The sequence below is a fragment of the Talpa europaea genome (assembly GCF_964194135.1).
Source record: "Talpa europaea genome assembly, chromosome: 3".
Classification (NCBI taxonomy): Eukaryota; Metazoa; Chordata; class Mammalia; order Eulipotyphla; family Talpidae; genus Talpa; species Talpa europaea.
In genome coordinates, this window is record NC_140069.1 from 54,154,920 (window position 1) to 54,172,309 (window position 17,390).

Sequence of the window (17,390 nt, forward strand, 5' to 3'; positions counted from 1 at the left end):
TGGGGAGCATGAATAGTACTGATTTAAATTTTGTAATTTGAGAGAATGATTTAAAAAATTTATTCTTATCTATTTCTTGGCAAATTTATGATGATAAATTTAATATGCTAATAATAATAGGATGTTAATAATAATAGGAGTAACAGTGATAGCAAAATGGTGTAACATTTATTGAGTAATTTTAATGTAACTTAGCTCCACTCTCCAACAACAGTGTATAGTCTTATTAACCCTATTTTAGAGACAAGGATACTGAAGCCCAGAAAGGTGAAGCAATTTGCCAAAAGTGTCAGAGCTTGTTAATGTTAAATCCGGGCATACTAATAAGAAAGTACAGTTTCTGCAAGATATTCTGTTAACTCAGATAAAAGTTTAAGGTAGATAATTTTTTACTTGGTATAGAACCAAATCTGAACATGAGTCTTAACAATCTAGTTTTTTTGCATCACATTTACATTTTCGCCAGACAACTGGTAATTGCCTAATCAACTGAAACTGGTGTCATCCAATTTCATTTTATTCCTGGTGCTAGTATTCTTGTTTAATTTCAGCTTTTATAGGGGTTTAGTTAGAGAATCATGGAATGACCTCAAGTCCGTGCCATCTTACTAATATTTCCCTCCATCCTGTTACTGAAAAAAATATTTGTGTTTCTAACTAGAACAGAAATATAGAATAATAGGACCTCCCTGGTGGCCCAGGCAGTTGAGTGCTGCACTGTGAAGCTGTCTGAAGCCTCTGCAGCGTGGATTCCATCTTGGTCTGCGGCAAGAATCCCACCTGGTGAAGCAGACCTCTCCTGTCTTGCCCGCTGCTCCCCATCAGCAGTGTATTTTGTCAGTCTGCCTGTTCTGTTCCCTGCTCTGTCTCTGGTGAATCTTCTCGTCTAGTCTGTACTCCTCACCTTCTCATCTAGCCTGTACTCCAGTTCTTGTATAAAAATAAATCTTAAAAAAAAAGAAATTTAGAATAATAATTTCCGTCTGCCTTTAAAATATATCTTATGGTATGCTTGAATACACAAACTTACACACACACACATACATGCATGCATGCACACCATTATCACTAGAATTCAGTGTGAACAACTACTGAAAATACCATATGTAATCATTTAATTCTTTGTAAGTTCTCTAAGTATTCAGAGTTGCCAGCTTCCCACCCATCATGTGCTTCTAATTCTTTCTTCATCTCTTTTGAGAAAGAAGGTGAACCCAGGTACTTCATGAATATTTTTAAAACACATTTCCCACATCTGCACTTACCCTACAGTTGCCTTACTATTTTCAGATACTGCAAACTTATGTCTGTATTATGAATTAGATGATGAGATTGTTCTTATACTTTTCAATCATCTTTTACATTTGGATTCTTTCCTTTTACCTGTTTTTTTTTTTTAACATTAAGGATGTACGTACATATAGTTTGTGCAAGATTGACAGTAGTGATTATGGGCATAGTTGTTGGTTTTACTTTTAACCCCACATTTACTCTTTGTGTGGCCTTCATCAAGTTACTTAACAGTTCCTGAGAGGAGACACATAATTATGCTATTATTATTCTATACCTGCTGAAAGCTTTTGAATTAAAGTTTAAAGATAGTACAGTTTATTTTATTAATTTATTATTTCCTCCAATTATTTATAATGTGTTAATAATGTACAAATACATTGTAAACAGATGTGAAAATTTCTTTTCCTTATCAGCTGTGACTTTTAAGTGATAAGTCATCTGGGATGACATCTGCACTAGCAGGAATTTTGAAGAATAACAAACAAATCTCAATGCAAATATAGTAGAATTAGTATTTTCACCTACATGTTTTATTTTGTGCATTATTAGGTTAACTCTTGAAACTTATTATGTTCTTAATGGACCTTCAGACTTTCAACTGCGTATAAATATTTGAAAAGGAAGAAAGGAAGAGAAGAAAACCAAGTCGACAGTCATGTTTGATATGTCAAGGCTGTCATTCTATTTTTGGAGAGATACAGTTATGTGGAAATCAAATAAAACAATTGTCAGGAAATGCTACAGGACATCAAAGTTCACATGTACTTATACAATACATATTCATAATGTTCTACGTATACGAAAGAAAGCCCCTACTCCTACACCTTCATATATCACTAAGAAACATTTTCGTTTTGTGATTTTATTTTGTGATTCTGTCTTCCATCGAGAATAGCAACTGCTCTTGCTGTTTGTTCATTTTGACAAGATTTCATTTGTATAAAATGTTTAGCCCTTGGAGATGGAGGTAAGGAGCAAAGCACTGAGTAGGATTTGCTTTAGGCGCTTCCTGGTCCAATTCAGGAGAAAAGTAGTCATGCAGTGAAGTAACATCAAATCTTCTTAAAAATCACCGTGACATACAACAATGGTCACAGAGTTCTTCTGGTTTTAATTTGGTCCTTTTGCCACATCGAACACTCATGCCTCCTTTTGAGTTTTTCTTCCCGAGTTATTTCCAGGCCACATCCTAGCCTGTTCTTTGAGCTTCTTTTCCTACATTTTACTGTGAATTACAAGTTTCCCTGAAGACCTATTTCCCCTGGCCTTCTTTCCTTTTCATTCTTTCTGCTCTCTCTGTTGACCTTTCCAAATCCCCCAGTAAGGTGTGTTTTATATATATATATATATATATATATATATATATATATATATATATATATATATCCAGCCCAGAGTTCCTGATTCTGCTAAGATTTATTTATCTATCTACCTGCTGAGCACTTAAAACTTAAAAATTCATCATTTTTGCTCCCGTAAACTGTTCTCCCTATAGGCTTTTTTTTTTTTGTGAATATCTCCCTACAGCCCCCTGTCAGTAAGCCAGAAATCTAGGAATCATCGCCTCTTCCCTCTCTTCCACATCTAATCAAGCATAGAATATTTTTTAGATCCACCTTCTTGATATCTGTCCCTTTGTTTTCCATCTACCCTGCCCCCTGCCTTAGCTCTGACTGTATAAATTAATTTCTTGCCTAGGTCATTCCAATGTTGTTCTCTGATCCATTCTTTATGTTATCATAGGAGGGATCTTTCTAACATGCAAACAGGTTCATGTTACTTTCTGCTTAAATTCTTCATTTGTTTCCTAGACCATTTAGAAAACAAATAAAGACATTTTGGCCTAGCACACTAGATGGTGATTGATCTGTGTCTGTCCATAGTTTTGATTTCATTTCCCTCCACTCATACCCTCCCTGTACTGCAGCCATAGCTACTTACTGGCTGAATATAGCATGTCACACTTTCTCCTAGAAATGTTTATTTCCTTTTTCTATTGAACTCCAGATCATATTTAAACTCTCTACTTGTGTCATCTCCTCCTGAAAGCTCATAATAGTTAAGAGAGTTTCTCAAGGTTGGACAGTAAATCTAGTGAAGAAGGTAAATTTGGAAGCAGGTGTCTGACAGATAATCCAGCAGACACATATTAAGCACCTATTATGAAGTTTTAAACTTGAATGATATATGCCTCCTGCCTTAAATCAATTGAAAGTTCAGTGAAGCAGGAGGAGAAAGAAATCATGATGAGGCCGTGTATCCAGTGGTTCAAAGTACAATCCTGAGAAGCAGAGATTTTCAGTTTAATGACAACCTATACTTCTCCAAGCTATGTGAACTTGCAAATATGATTTCTTATAAATTTATATCAGAATAAAAATGTCTACCTGAGAGGGTTATTGTGAAGATTACATTAAATATAATTATATATCCAACACATAATATGCACTCATCTGGTTAAGGTGAGGAGGAATATGTTGGTGAAGTGCCCTGGGATGAGAGTTTTAAGAACATGGACAGAGCGTGCTAATAAAAATGCAGGTGATGGGCACCTCACTTCTGAAGGCCAAGGAAAGCTGTTAGTCAGCTTCTTCACTGATAAAAATGGAAGCAATTAAAATGTAATAGATTTGTGATGATTAAATGAAACAATATGTATATAATGCTATCAAAGAACATGCCACAAAAAATACAATTTGTATTTTTTGTGAATATTCACTTTGGAGTTTGCATATTGATTTTTCCCTTCTTCTTGTTGGGATTCCTAGTGATCGTCAACTATGTAAAAAGGTCACGTATGGGATATTTATCACTCAAAATTTACTTAAAGTCCAGAAATCCTTGACTGATAGGAAATGTAAGTTTCCACAATTAAACAGTACCTCAGTATATCTTACTTCTACTATAACCAAACCTGTGAATTCTTTGCAAGTAGCAAAGTAGTTAAGTAACCAGCATGACACTGGATATTTGTCAGGTCATTGAGGTGTCATCATATATAAGATGTGTACAGAGACCTGAGAGACCAGCATGCCTATCTGTGATTCTAAACTTTAATCTGCCACTATGTAAGGTCTTCATACAAACTTTGAGAGACGATTTAAGCATTGTTACAGTGATGAAGCGTGGATGAGCCTGTGGACTGAATAAGATTATTCAAGACATCCTAAGAAATACTGCATAGCATCTTTCACTCCACAGTGCACTGAAGAAACACAGCCATGGCAAAGACAGGGGACATGTTGCAGTCTTAAGTCCTGTACATTAAGGGGATTTATTAAATGTACCCTGACTTATGAAAGGAGGACAGTGTTATTTAGGACAATCATCATAGCAATTCCCCCATTTTTATTACACTTGAACGATGTGGTTAATAAGTCATTGAATGTTGTGTAGCTCTGGATTACAATTTTGGCATGACACTTTGTCTCAGATATATCCCTCTGAACACTAATTTTGTTGCACATATGTAAACAAGGTTTGCATTAATTAATTTATCAATTAAACAACTACTTAGGAAGCAAGAATTATATGTCATGTACCATGTTAAACTTTTGGGATATACTGATATGGACACCTTCCCATTTGTCCTCTCAAGCAGCTCATAGGCTAGTGAAGCAATCATGTTAATAGAAATGTTGCAAAATTACATGGTAATTCTAATAATAAAGAGATAACAACAGACTAAATAATCTCAAAGATTAAGGCCACTAACTTTGCTTTGGGAACATTCTAAGATGTTCACCCATTATCTTTGAGCTTAAGCCTAAAAATTAATAGAATATGCCTTGAAAGTAATTGTGATAGGGCATTCTTAAATTAACATGTATTTGAAGAAATACATGCCATGGCTTAAGGTCATATATTAATCTGCTGAATTTTGGGAAGTTTAATCAGAGAGCAGGTTATGTGGAGGAGGGATGGTTTAAAATGTCTAGAGAGTGAAATGCAAGGTGGAATGTGAAAAGCTCTGAATGCCATTTGGAGTTGGGATTATAGTCCTGCTCTATTAGGCAGAGGGAGAACTAGAAAAGACAGACACTGATGTTTGAGAGACCTGTGGTCATTGATCTATATGAATATGATGGAGAATGAACTACAGAGACTTGAAAGATATATAATCCAGTTTCATCTAGAAACCTTCCTGCATTTAAGTTTAACTGAAATTACCTTGTTTCACAACCTCTTCCCATTTTTACCATTGGTGGATTCCAAACCTACTCTAAGATTTTGAGAGAGATGAAGAGGAATCTTATATTTTATTGGATTCTCTTATCTATTTTGATTCTGTAACCAAATTTTTTCAGATCAAGTGCTCACAAGTTTGATAAGATTGATTCAAGTTTTTTAAAAAGGTGTCATCACCTAATCCCCATCTTAACCACCTTACCCACTTCTCATCTGTTTTTCCCATTACTGCTCTTTATTTCTCATATCCTCATTGTTCAATAGGTGATGCCCAAACTGCTCACTCTTTTATGCAGAGTAAATAAGTTCCTTTGGTTTAGGCAAAGTTCTTTCATTAAATATTTGTTGAGCTGCTCTCAGAGGGCTGTGCCTTGTGTTTTGTGCTCGACAGAGAATGAATAAAAACAAATCCCAACTCTGCCCTTATGATGCTCACAGTCTATGAAGAAGGGCGTTTAATTGGTAATTGCATAGAAATATGGATTTTTATTCAAAGTGGGCTCCATAAGGATCCTAAAAAGTGAGTGGTGGAGGAGAAGAAACAGAGTTGGGAGATGTATCAATACAAGCAGGACCTAGTTTTGCTTTATCAGGACTCAACCCACAGTTGCTGGCTTTGAGGATAGAGGAAGGGGCCACTGCACCTCTAGAAGCTGTAAAAGGCGAGGAAAAGGGTTCTCCTTAAGAAAAAAAAGATACATGGATTATTATAAATGAAAAGCTTTACTAGGGTAAAAGGACAGATAAAAGGGCCAGAGGAAGGTCTCCTGGAGAATTGGAACTGAAATCTGAGGAGTGGGGAACTGGGCAAAGGGCCTGTGGAGCAGGAATCACCTTTCTATTGACTGACCCCCCCAAAAAATCTTGATGGGAGAAACTTATGGAAATTGAAGAAATGAAAGCAGAACCAGCGTTTATGTGAAAGTTGCCAAACCACAGGTTAAATTGTTCACTGAGGGCCTGATGTGCCCAGTTTTGCAATTTTTGTTGAGAAGATTAGTACCAGTTTCTTCTCAAAAAGATTCTCTAGTCTCTTGTACATACCATTGTCTCTCTTTTTTTTCCTGATTTACTCATCCCCCTGTTCCCTTCCCCTGAGTTTTTTTTTTTTTTTTTTTAACAAAGGGTCTTTTTTATTTTTTAAAGATTTATTTTTTATTTTTACAAGAACTGGGGTACAGGCCAGATGTGCAGGAGGGTGAGAGGATTCAACAGAGACAGATTGGGAATACAGCAGGCAGAATGACCGAAATACACTGCTGAGGGGAGCAGCAGACAAGACAGGAGAGGTCTGCCTCACCATGTGGGTTGCTCTGCTACTGGCGGGGATTGAACCGGCACTGCAGAGGCTGCGGGCAGCTTCACAGCGCTGCACTCAACCACCTGTACTACCAGGGAGGACCCCCTGCACTTTTTTGAGTAAATTTAATGTAGTATATATACCTGTTGGTTCTCAATGATTTACACCTGAAACATATAAAGTTATACTGCAATGCTACTTCAATTGAACAAATGTATTTCAGGCTTTTTGGAAGAAATGGCTCACTATCTCCCTTAAAGAAGGGTTGACCTAGATTAGAAACACCAAACTCAGGAACATTTTTCAAAAGTATTTCTAAGCATCCCTAATGTACTGAGCTAACCATACTAGATGCTAGAGATACCCTCACTTGAACTGAAATTGTTCCACAGTCCTATCTCATTTCCAGAAGTGAACAAAATGGATAAAAATCCTTGCTTTCTTATGAAAGAAAAAAGATAAGTAAATAAATGTATAGTTTGCTAAATAGTAAGAAGGAGAAAATACATTCAGAAAAAAGGATATGAAGTTTCATGGTAAGAGGTTAAATATTACAAAGTATAGTCTGAATAGGACTCTCCATAGGTAACTTCTGAATAAAGATGAACAAAATGATGAAGCTAACTTAGTCATATGGTAATTTGAGGTGAAAGCATTTTAGGTGAAGGGAAGGGAACAGGTGCACAGTCGTGGAGGAAGGAGTGTACCTGGTGTCAGAGGAAGAGAAAGGAGCCCAGTGAACTAGGAGTTTGGGAGATTTAATTTGTTATAAATTAATTTGTTATAAAACAACAATTTAATTTGTTATAAAACAACAAATTAATATTTGCGAGAAACTGGGTGCTGTTGGAAGTTTCTGAGCTGAAGAGATGCTTGATCTGTGTTACATTTGAAGAGGATTGCTTTTTCTATCTCTTTTTTTTTTCAGTGATAACCGTATGTAAATAAAATATGACTCATGGTATATTCCAATTAAGCTTTCTGTCTGTTTGGACTGAGAACATATAGAAACCGTTTTACTTAGTAAAAAAGAAAAACAATCTCTGGAGGGTACCTGACTGCCTTATATAAATGTGACAGGACTAAGATGGTCTTTTGGAACTTCTTGAAGCAGGAAGTGCTGGGAGACACAGGCGTGACTATTATTTATAATAAACATTTTGCCTGATATTAATTTCTTTTTTTTTTAAGATTTTATTTATTTATGCAAGAACTGGGGTACAGGCCAGATGTGCAGGAGGGTGAGAGGATTCACCAGAGACAGAGCAGGGTACAGAAAAGGCAGACTGACAAAATACACTGCTGAGGGGAGCAGAAGGAGAGACAGGAGAGGCCTGCTGCACCATGTGGGACCTTCGCCGCCCGGCCATGATCGAACTGGTGCTGCAGAGGCTGCGGACAGCTTCACAGTGCGGCGCTCAACCGCCTGTGCCACCAGGGGAGGCCCCTGTCTGGTATTAATTTCACCAGCATTTACAGAAATGTTGGTGAATGGTTGACTGAGAGTTAAAGAATGAATTAATGAAGTGTACATTGAGCAGGTTTGCTCAAAGCTCAGTAAATTGCCCACCTCCGCAGTGAATATGTTGATCTAGAGGGAACTGAGATCCTGGTTCTTTCTCCATTTTCAGTTATTTCACAACTTTGCCTTTTCCATCTGAACATTTGCTTTCTGGGAATATTTGCCTGGTTGTTTCTGTGACGGGGCTTGAGGAATGAATACTAAACACTCATTTCAGAAATCATTAACATTGTTAATTCTCTGCTTAGTCTGCAATTTAATATAAAATAATCCCTTCTTTGCTTCAAAGCTGGTGAGAGGGGGAAATGGTTCCTGATGAGATACTTACCATGATGGTAAAAGGGCAGTAGGTGGTTCAGTGGAGGGAACAGTCTCAGAAATCAGTGTCCCTTCAAGACACTTTGCCTTGGATTCATTGTGGAGCTTAAGTAGAAGACACTCTTACATGTGTTTTGCATGAATCTTAAATCATTTTAGCAAACCATCCCTGTGGACCTCTCTACCAGGAAAAGACCTCACAAAATTTAGTCCCCATATTATCATGTTTTTGGATATGCCTGAAAGCAGGGCATAAATCAATACAATATTTGGATTGAATTTTCAATATAAGGAATCATCTCCTGAGTTACATATTATAAAATGAAGTGCACTTGGTGTAATGAAAGTTCCTTAATTTACAGATATATGTCACTTTTCACATCATTGAACACTCAAGGGCCTCTAAATGAACTGAAACTAGAAGGCTGATTCTCTTTACAGCTATTTTTTCCCATCAGTCTCTATAGGAAAACTAGTTTGAGAAGGTATTTGCAAGACTCCTGCAAGTGTTGAAACCTGCCTATTGTTGATAAAGGAATTTCATAAATCTTCCTAGGCATATCATGGGGCTGGAATAAGGGGAAAAAAAAACAGTGTATTAAATCAATGCTTAATAAAAACTACCTGCCAATTCAGTTCATAAAACTCTTGACCTTCATATTGTAAGAGATAGCATATTTAATCGTCAAAAAGTGTATTAGATAACCAAAGTTTTAATCCTTCATCAGTCACAAAAGACATTGGCATATTAGTTTTACTATCAAAATGTGTGAATCTACACCACAATGAAATATTTGTTTTTAGTTAGATGGTCTATAAATCAGTCTTGCCTGTCCTTTTAATTATTGATTGATTGTTCTTATATCAGCATGATTGATTTAAAGGCAACTGTGAATAATAAGGTAGTTTTATGATAAAAAATGAAGGTGAAGTATGTAGATAAGAAAAAGTAATTTAACCCAAACAGATAATTATACTTTTAAGCACAGTAATCCTCAAAAAGTAGACACCATGGAGTCTGACAAAGATTTGGATTACCAAAGTTCTAATGGATTCTTACACAACTCTAAATTTTGCTATGGTACTGGAAAATTCCCTTGACAGAATTCTCATTTGTCCAATGAATAGGATTATTATTGCCTTTTACAGAGTACTTTCTTATGTAAAGGAGAACAGAAAATTTTATAAATGTGTGTATATATATATATATATATATACATACATTTTTCTAAAAGAACTTTCTCAAGAGTTCCTAAAAATCAAACTTTTTTGTTGTTGTTGAAGATTTACTGAACACCTACTATATGTCAGATGTTGATAGCTGCCACAGGAGTCATGGCAAATAAGACTCAGTTGTTGCTCAGTGTAAGCTCACCATGAGTCCTCTAGTTAGGGAGACAGACATAAACAAAAAGACACAGAGCTGACATTGAGGAGAGAACAGCTCTTCCTGCTATAATGATTTCACAAAGATCTTCAAAAAATAACAAGATGCCCTAGTTGAGTCCATAAGGACAAAATGGAAATTAACTAGGCAATCCAGCCCAAGAAGTATTTGGGGGAAGGGCAATTTGAATACAGAGACAAGTCTATTAAAATAGAGGACTAGTTTATGCCTCGAAAAGACTTTACTGACCATCATGTCTACAATCTTTATTCATAAATGATGAAATTGAAGGTCAGATAGAGGTGAAGTGCTCTGCTATTCTTTCTTTCACCTCTTTTCCCAGGAAACTCCTGTTCTTTCTTTTGGCTTCAGTTTAAATCTCACTTTGCTACTGGAAAAATTCCAGAATACCTCCAAGATAAGTAGCTGTTCTAGCTCTGGCCCTGTAATACATGTCACAAGGACTTGTCTCTTTCATTGTAGTTGCCTTGATATGTCAGTTGTTTTGCTACTCTGAAGGTTCTGTGGCGGCAGAAGTATTGTCCAATACTCCCTATTGTCCAATACTCTAGCAGAAGTATTGCTCCCTATTGTCCTGTAATTAAACAGACATTTGTTTAATTAATTGAAATCACATACTAATCTCTTTTATCTCAATTTTCAGTCTGAAAATTCCTTGGATTCTCTTTTTCCATTTATCACTCAAATAAAATATTGGGAAAAGCTGGATTGAATCACCACCAGGCATAGTTGTGTTTTTAAATATACTATAAAGTACTGATTGTCATATCTTATTTAAATGGTGGTAATAAATATATCATTTCCATGGGATTCTGTGTAAACAATTTTCATTAATTGAATGCCAAATTTAATATTGAAGTCAAAATTCTAATGATTAAATGAAGACCTGTTTTATGATAGATTATGAAGATACTTTTCTATTTCCAGTGTCTGCATTTGTATTGCAAACTGAGTTTTAATTGTTATGAATCATTTCTCTTACAATAACCCGAGTGGGTGGCAAAAAAAGCACTAGTATAAAGAAAATAAATGTAGGATTCCTGGAGTTTCATAAACTGGAAAACTTGTCTAGAACCATCAGGGGACTCATTCTTCTGCAAATAAAGGCTTCTGACAGGTGATTTTTAGACAATTAATAAAAAGTTGCATTGTAATTGGTATTTTTAAATCTCCTATGATAGAAATGTAATTCCATAAATAGACATTTAAATAAAATTCAAGACACTGTCTTAACTGATTACAGCACTAGAATAATTTTATTTTATTAACGTAAACAAGCTTATTTTCTTAGCCCTAAAAGCAGAATATTCTTGATGCTCTTCCTTTAACCCTTTTGCAGAATTTTCTCTTCACTCTGTTGAAATGTTTATCAAAATTATATAGTTTGACCCATTCCCTGTTCTCATAGTTACCAAATTTTAAATTAACTCTACAACAGTCTCTCCTCACCATCTCATATTAAGATTTATTAATTTTTCTCTTGCAATATCTCTTGTCCTGTGCTTTCCATTAATGCCTCTGCCATCATTTACAGAGTCTTGCTACCAGCATCCTGGGCTATTATTTAAACCTCTCATGGGATTCCTTTCATTCTGCCCATAAGTGCTGAGTTAATCCTTAAAAAGTAAAGTTCTGGTCATCTTCTTTTGGGCTGCAATCTTTGTTTGCTCCTCCTTGCATGATGCACATAATAAAATTGTCTCAACAGTATCTTTGGTGACTTTCTCACCCTGACCTCTGTGTATTTGTCAGCATCATCTGCTTCTCTCTGCTCCTATGCAGTCTCAACATCAGTCAAACCAACTTATCTGCTCTTCTCAAACAGGCAGCAACCATGCCATTAAACATTTGCTAAGTTAGTTTTTCTCTTGTTCTCTTTCTCAGAATTCTACTCTGTTCAATGTTGTTTTCTCTGAGATATTTTTGTGGATACTTACCCCACCCCCAAAATAATTGATATTAATATCATGTGCCTGCAGCACTGAAAAACTGTTTTACAGAAATTATTTTAATTATCACAATAATGTTGTAGTATACCTACTTTATTAATTCCACATTTTATTTAGTTAATTGGTAAATAGTTGCTGGATGCTTAATATATGGGACACTCAGATATTATTGAAAATGGAAAACTTTTGTGTTTATGTATTAGTCTTAAACTAAGATTTAGAGAGATTGGATGATTTAGCCAAAATCAGTAAGCGATAAAACTCAGCATTTTGCTGCTTGCTTGATGAACTCTCCACCTGGTTTTGATACATTTATTATGAATGTGTGTGATAGGGAGAAGGGTGGGATTTGAGGGGTAGTTGGAGTGTTGGAGGAGTTAAAAAGAGCTCCGAGATATTTCTGATATCTCATTCTCCAAGTTGACAACCTCTGTATTAAAAAATACATAACAAAGCACCCACAATATTCTCTCTGTAATTGGTTTATATATTCAGGGCATATTACCCTGATTGGATTTTTTTGCTTCTTAAAGGAGGAAGGAAAGTCACACTGATTGACTGGAAACCAATATTTTGCAAGACACTATGTATGTTATCTCCCAATTCTCATAACTATCACCTTAGAAAGGTATTTTTAACCTGATTTTACTCTCAAAGAGCCAGATACCTAGCTGACAAGGGGCAGAGATAGTTTCTGAACTTCCTCTTTTTCACAGAGTCCTCTCTCAACCTACCTTGCAGTTTCTGTCTGTATCAAAGGGAAAAACCCTATTTTTCTCCTTATTCCTTACAGTACTTAACACAATGTCTTACACAGAATGTGCTTTTACATATATTTGTTTAAGGAATGAGGAACCAGTGCAGACCAGGCAACATTTCTTTGTTCAGAGAAATCAAATGAGCATCAATGTATAAAGCCCTTGAAAAATAAATAAGCCATCTGAAATTATAATGTCAGACACATTATTACATTTCACAGTTTTTCACAATTTGCACATTCCTATTGATCCATGAAATAATTTAATTACATAGATTATTGCATTATGATATAGTTTGGTATTGCCATTTTCTCCAGCATGTTGTTGGACAGAGATAAATTCTATCTCAGAAAGGAAATGTATTAGAGAAACGTCTAAAGATGAAAGGACTTACATTCAACTCTTCCATCCCCAGGATAGCTCAGGCAAGTTCCCTCCAGCATCTTTTAATGATTTGTCCAGACCACTTTTAAGTATTCCAAATGAAAGAATTTCAACCGTTTTTCAAGGAGCACTATGGAGAAATTGAGACATTTTGATGGAAAACTGTTCTGGCTAAATTTTGTTTGGAGAGGAAGAATATACCTTGACAATTGTCCATGTGCTCTGAAGGGAATCAGGCAGGACCTTAAAAATGTGTTTGTACAACATTTCATATTTGCCTTTTTGGGTAAATTTTAAATTGTTTAATAAAATTATTTTTATGCATTCTGATTATCATTACTGAAGTTTTCTACTGAAAAAGGTCTATTTTGTGTAGCTTTTAATATTTTTAAAAACATTTTCATATTAATTTTATCCTGATTTGAGGCACATCGGGCTACTTGTCAGACTTTCTGGTTTCAATTTACAGAAATATGATCAGGTTACCCAGCTAATTGGGGTTGCAAGGATCAACAGGGAAATAAAGAGAAAAAAGTCATTTTAACAATCTTGTAGGCAGAAGTCATGGAGAATTTAGATTTCAAAATTTACATATTAAATTCAATGTACTTTTGACAGTACAATGAAAGCTTTTTTTAAAAAAAAGTCTTGATAATTGTGATCAGACTAGACATATATTTATGCTTGTCCCAGTGTCACTCTGCCTCTGGATTGACTTCTGCAACTTCATGGTTCCCACTGACTCATAATTTCTACCTGTTCATGCATTTCTCTTATTGGCTTCTCATTGTTTCTTTTGACTGAAGTGCATCCTGTTACTTGTGTGTATCTCTTAGTCTGTAGTGTTGGACCAGCCTATTTGTGTTGATTTCGTGTCAGGCATGAATCCCTAACTTAGAGACCCCAGGGTAAAGACATTGCTTTCTGCTCCTTGTGTAGGATACTGCTGTATGTTGAGGAGTCAAAGTATTGCACTCTCCTTCCCCCGCCCCCAGTTGAACCTGCTATTATTTCTATAAGGTGAATGTGGAAATGAAGTCTCAGAGAAGTTGTTCAATTTGTTTATATCCATACAACTACTAGAGGCAGACTCAGATGTAGTTCATAAGAGTTTTCCTGACTCTTATATCCAAAAGCTGTACATGGCAGCTCACTAAGCACAGCTGTCTTATGAAACTTTAACTTGATTTAAATTAATGTCATAAGTGCTCTAATACAGACTTCATCTTTATTAACTTCAGTTTGTTTGTAAAATGGGAACTTCTCATGTTTGTTGTGAGAGTAAATGAGACGGTGTACATAAAGCTATTAGCACAGTGTTAAAGGGCTAATGATTTATAAGTATTATTAGACTGCAGCACCTAAGTATTTGAGCGTTTGTGTCTCATAATTTATATATTTTGTCAAAATTGTCCACTACTCTCCTATTTTTATTTAAAAAAAAATCCAACCACTTCTAAAACTTCTTTCAGATTATTTAGTAGTAATGATAATGAGGAGGAATTTGATGACAATAGCTAAGATTTATTGAACAATAATCTGCCAAACCCTTATTTTTATAGAATCCCTTATGTTGTATACTATGATCACTTTTATTTACAGATGGGAAAACTGAAACTTAGAAAGTTTAAGTCACAAACCTTTGCAAGAGTCAGGTCTGTCTGACTTCAGATCCATAGGTCTTAACTAGGACATGTGCTAATACTATTATTATTTTCCTTTTCCTTTTTGATGACAGCCTCTATTCCTCAGTACCCACAGAGTCCACCATTGGCTAATCACTGCATGTTCTCACCACAGCAACAGTACTTGTTTCAAAAGCCATGTTGCCAATTAATCAAACTCTTTACTGCTCTGGAAGCTAAGCATTGAAGATATTAAACCTACAAGCTGTAGGTTTCTGTTTCAGTATTGTGGAGAGCCATCTGAGAATGAACTGACAGTAGAGAAAGTAGAGCAGTTAGAGAAGAGTCCTAATGGTTTCACGTACTTGGTTCCTGTTGTTTCTAAGGTAATGGTGCCCCCATTTTTAACCACTTTGTGTATGACTAAATTTAGTTAGCACAGAATTCACCATTTCTTTAAAAGTTAGTTAAACTTGCTAGCAAAGCATTTTTCTGAAAATAATGCTATGCATGTTAAAATAAAGAGAAGCAGAGTATAAGGTTATACTGCTTATAATATGAGAAAACATAATTACAATAAAATAAACAAGAAAGACATTAAAATTAGAGCTAGAAAAGATTTGAAATGAAAAATTAAAAAAAAAACCTGCAGTGTAGAAAATTATTTAAGAATGGTGAACTTCAGTAATTTAAACTTTTATGATAAATGATCAATTTTATAATGAGCTTATCAATTCATTTCATGGTGATCATGCTATTCCATACTTCAAATCTTATTTGTTCAGTCACTCATTCATTTATATATATATATATTTATTTATTTAAACTCATTTGAAAGCTGCTTTTGCATGCTTTATGTACTGTTTACATACTACTTAAATGTTTTCCTGCTAACTATGGCACAGTTCCCGTCCTGCCAGCACTCACAATCTATTGATGGGAACATGTGGGACCAATCACATACTGCCCTATCGAGAAAATAGTAATATGGGAGCAAGGAACATGGGATTCTGCTGAAAATTAAAATGCTACATCAAGGGAAACCTTTATCAGTATGACATGAAAAATAAAAATTGTAAGTACAAAGAGTGTTCATAAGGTGACTCTATAAAATAAACAAAGTCAAAAGCATGGCATTCTAAAAAAAAGTTTATTATGCAATGACTGAAGTACGTATCATACAAGAAATGCTCACACACTGACAGAAACTAACAACAAAATGGGCAAAAGTTCTGAATAAGGCTATCCAAAGAAAACAAAATGTAAATGCCAATAAACACAAAAGGGCATAATGCTGAACACAGCAGCAACCATTAATGAAGACAATAATGACTTGCAAATACTGGATTTTCAAAAACTGAAAAATATTTTTGATCAGTCTGATCATTTTGATTCTCTTGGTGAAGCTATAAATGTGAAACATACAATTTCACATAGACTCAGGCTACTAGCTAAAAATATTTGGAGGCTAATTTAGAAAAACATATCAAACTTAGAGATGTAACACAGCATCTGTTTTATATTCAAACCAGCACACACTTAAATTTAAAGAAGATAATTGAAATGTCATATAAAATAGCATGATATTGCAACCCACATAAATATCTATTAGCAGAGAACTAATTAATGCTTCATAAAAAATAGTACACACACTCACATATGCATGGCAATGTTTGTGTGAACATTGAATAAATATTGCTAATAGTCATCTCTGAGTAGTGGTTAGTGATATATGCAGAATGAAAAATCTTAATTTACATTTAGATACAGAAGCATATTTTTGTTCATTTGAAAAAAAGATGAGTCTGAGGACCCATATACTGAAAAAAGATAACAGGAAGCATATTTTAAATATAAATTACTAAAAACAAAGACAAAATGTAATTTTTTTGTGATTTTTTTTTCTAATCAGCAAAAGTCAACATCATTGCATAAAAAGTGCACTTGATCTTGGAAAGTGACCAAAAAGTTGTTTAAATATATGACTGGAGGACATGTGTAGGGACCTGAGTGAATGGATGGTGGGGGACAAAATAGCCTAGGAAATAATTTTGAAGTAGAAAAAGACAATCATCTTAGATCCCAGTGCTTTGAAATTCCAAAATGCTATTAGATGGTTTACGTCTTTATCATTTGAAAGTCTCTTCTTTAGATGAATATATTTTTTCCTAAAATGTTTCTACTTCAGATTGCTTTATTATTTAAGCAGCAATAATTTTTCTCTCTTGATTTTCTATAGTACAAAACCGGATCTTTGGCATGATAGAGAGAATGAATTTATCATTTTCCTTCTTCCCTTTTCTATACCACAGCCCTTATCATTTGCTGTCATCATTTTCTAAATGATTTAAACAATGAAGCTTTTCTTTCTCCTATGGGACCAAAGTACCAGATAATAAGTCTAATTTTCTGGAAATGTTCATGATATCCAGCTAACATCTAACAGTTTGTAATTACAATCCCTGACTTAACTACACTTCAATATTTATTTGTAACTACTCTGACTATACTTTTTAAAAAGTTCTTTGGATGTTTTTGAACAGATATTTTCCTTTCCTGCTGCTGTTGTCATCATTTCTTGATTTAACTAATGAAATATTCCAATCAAATGCTAAATTAATTAATTTCATTATGCACAACTCATG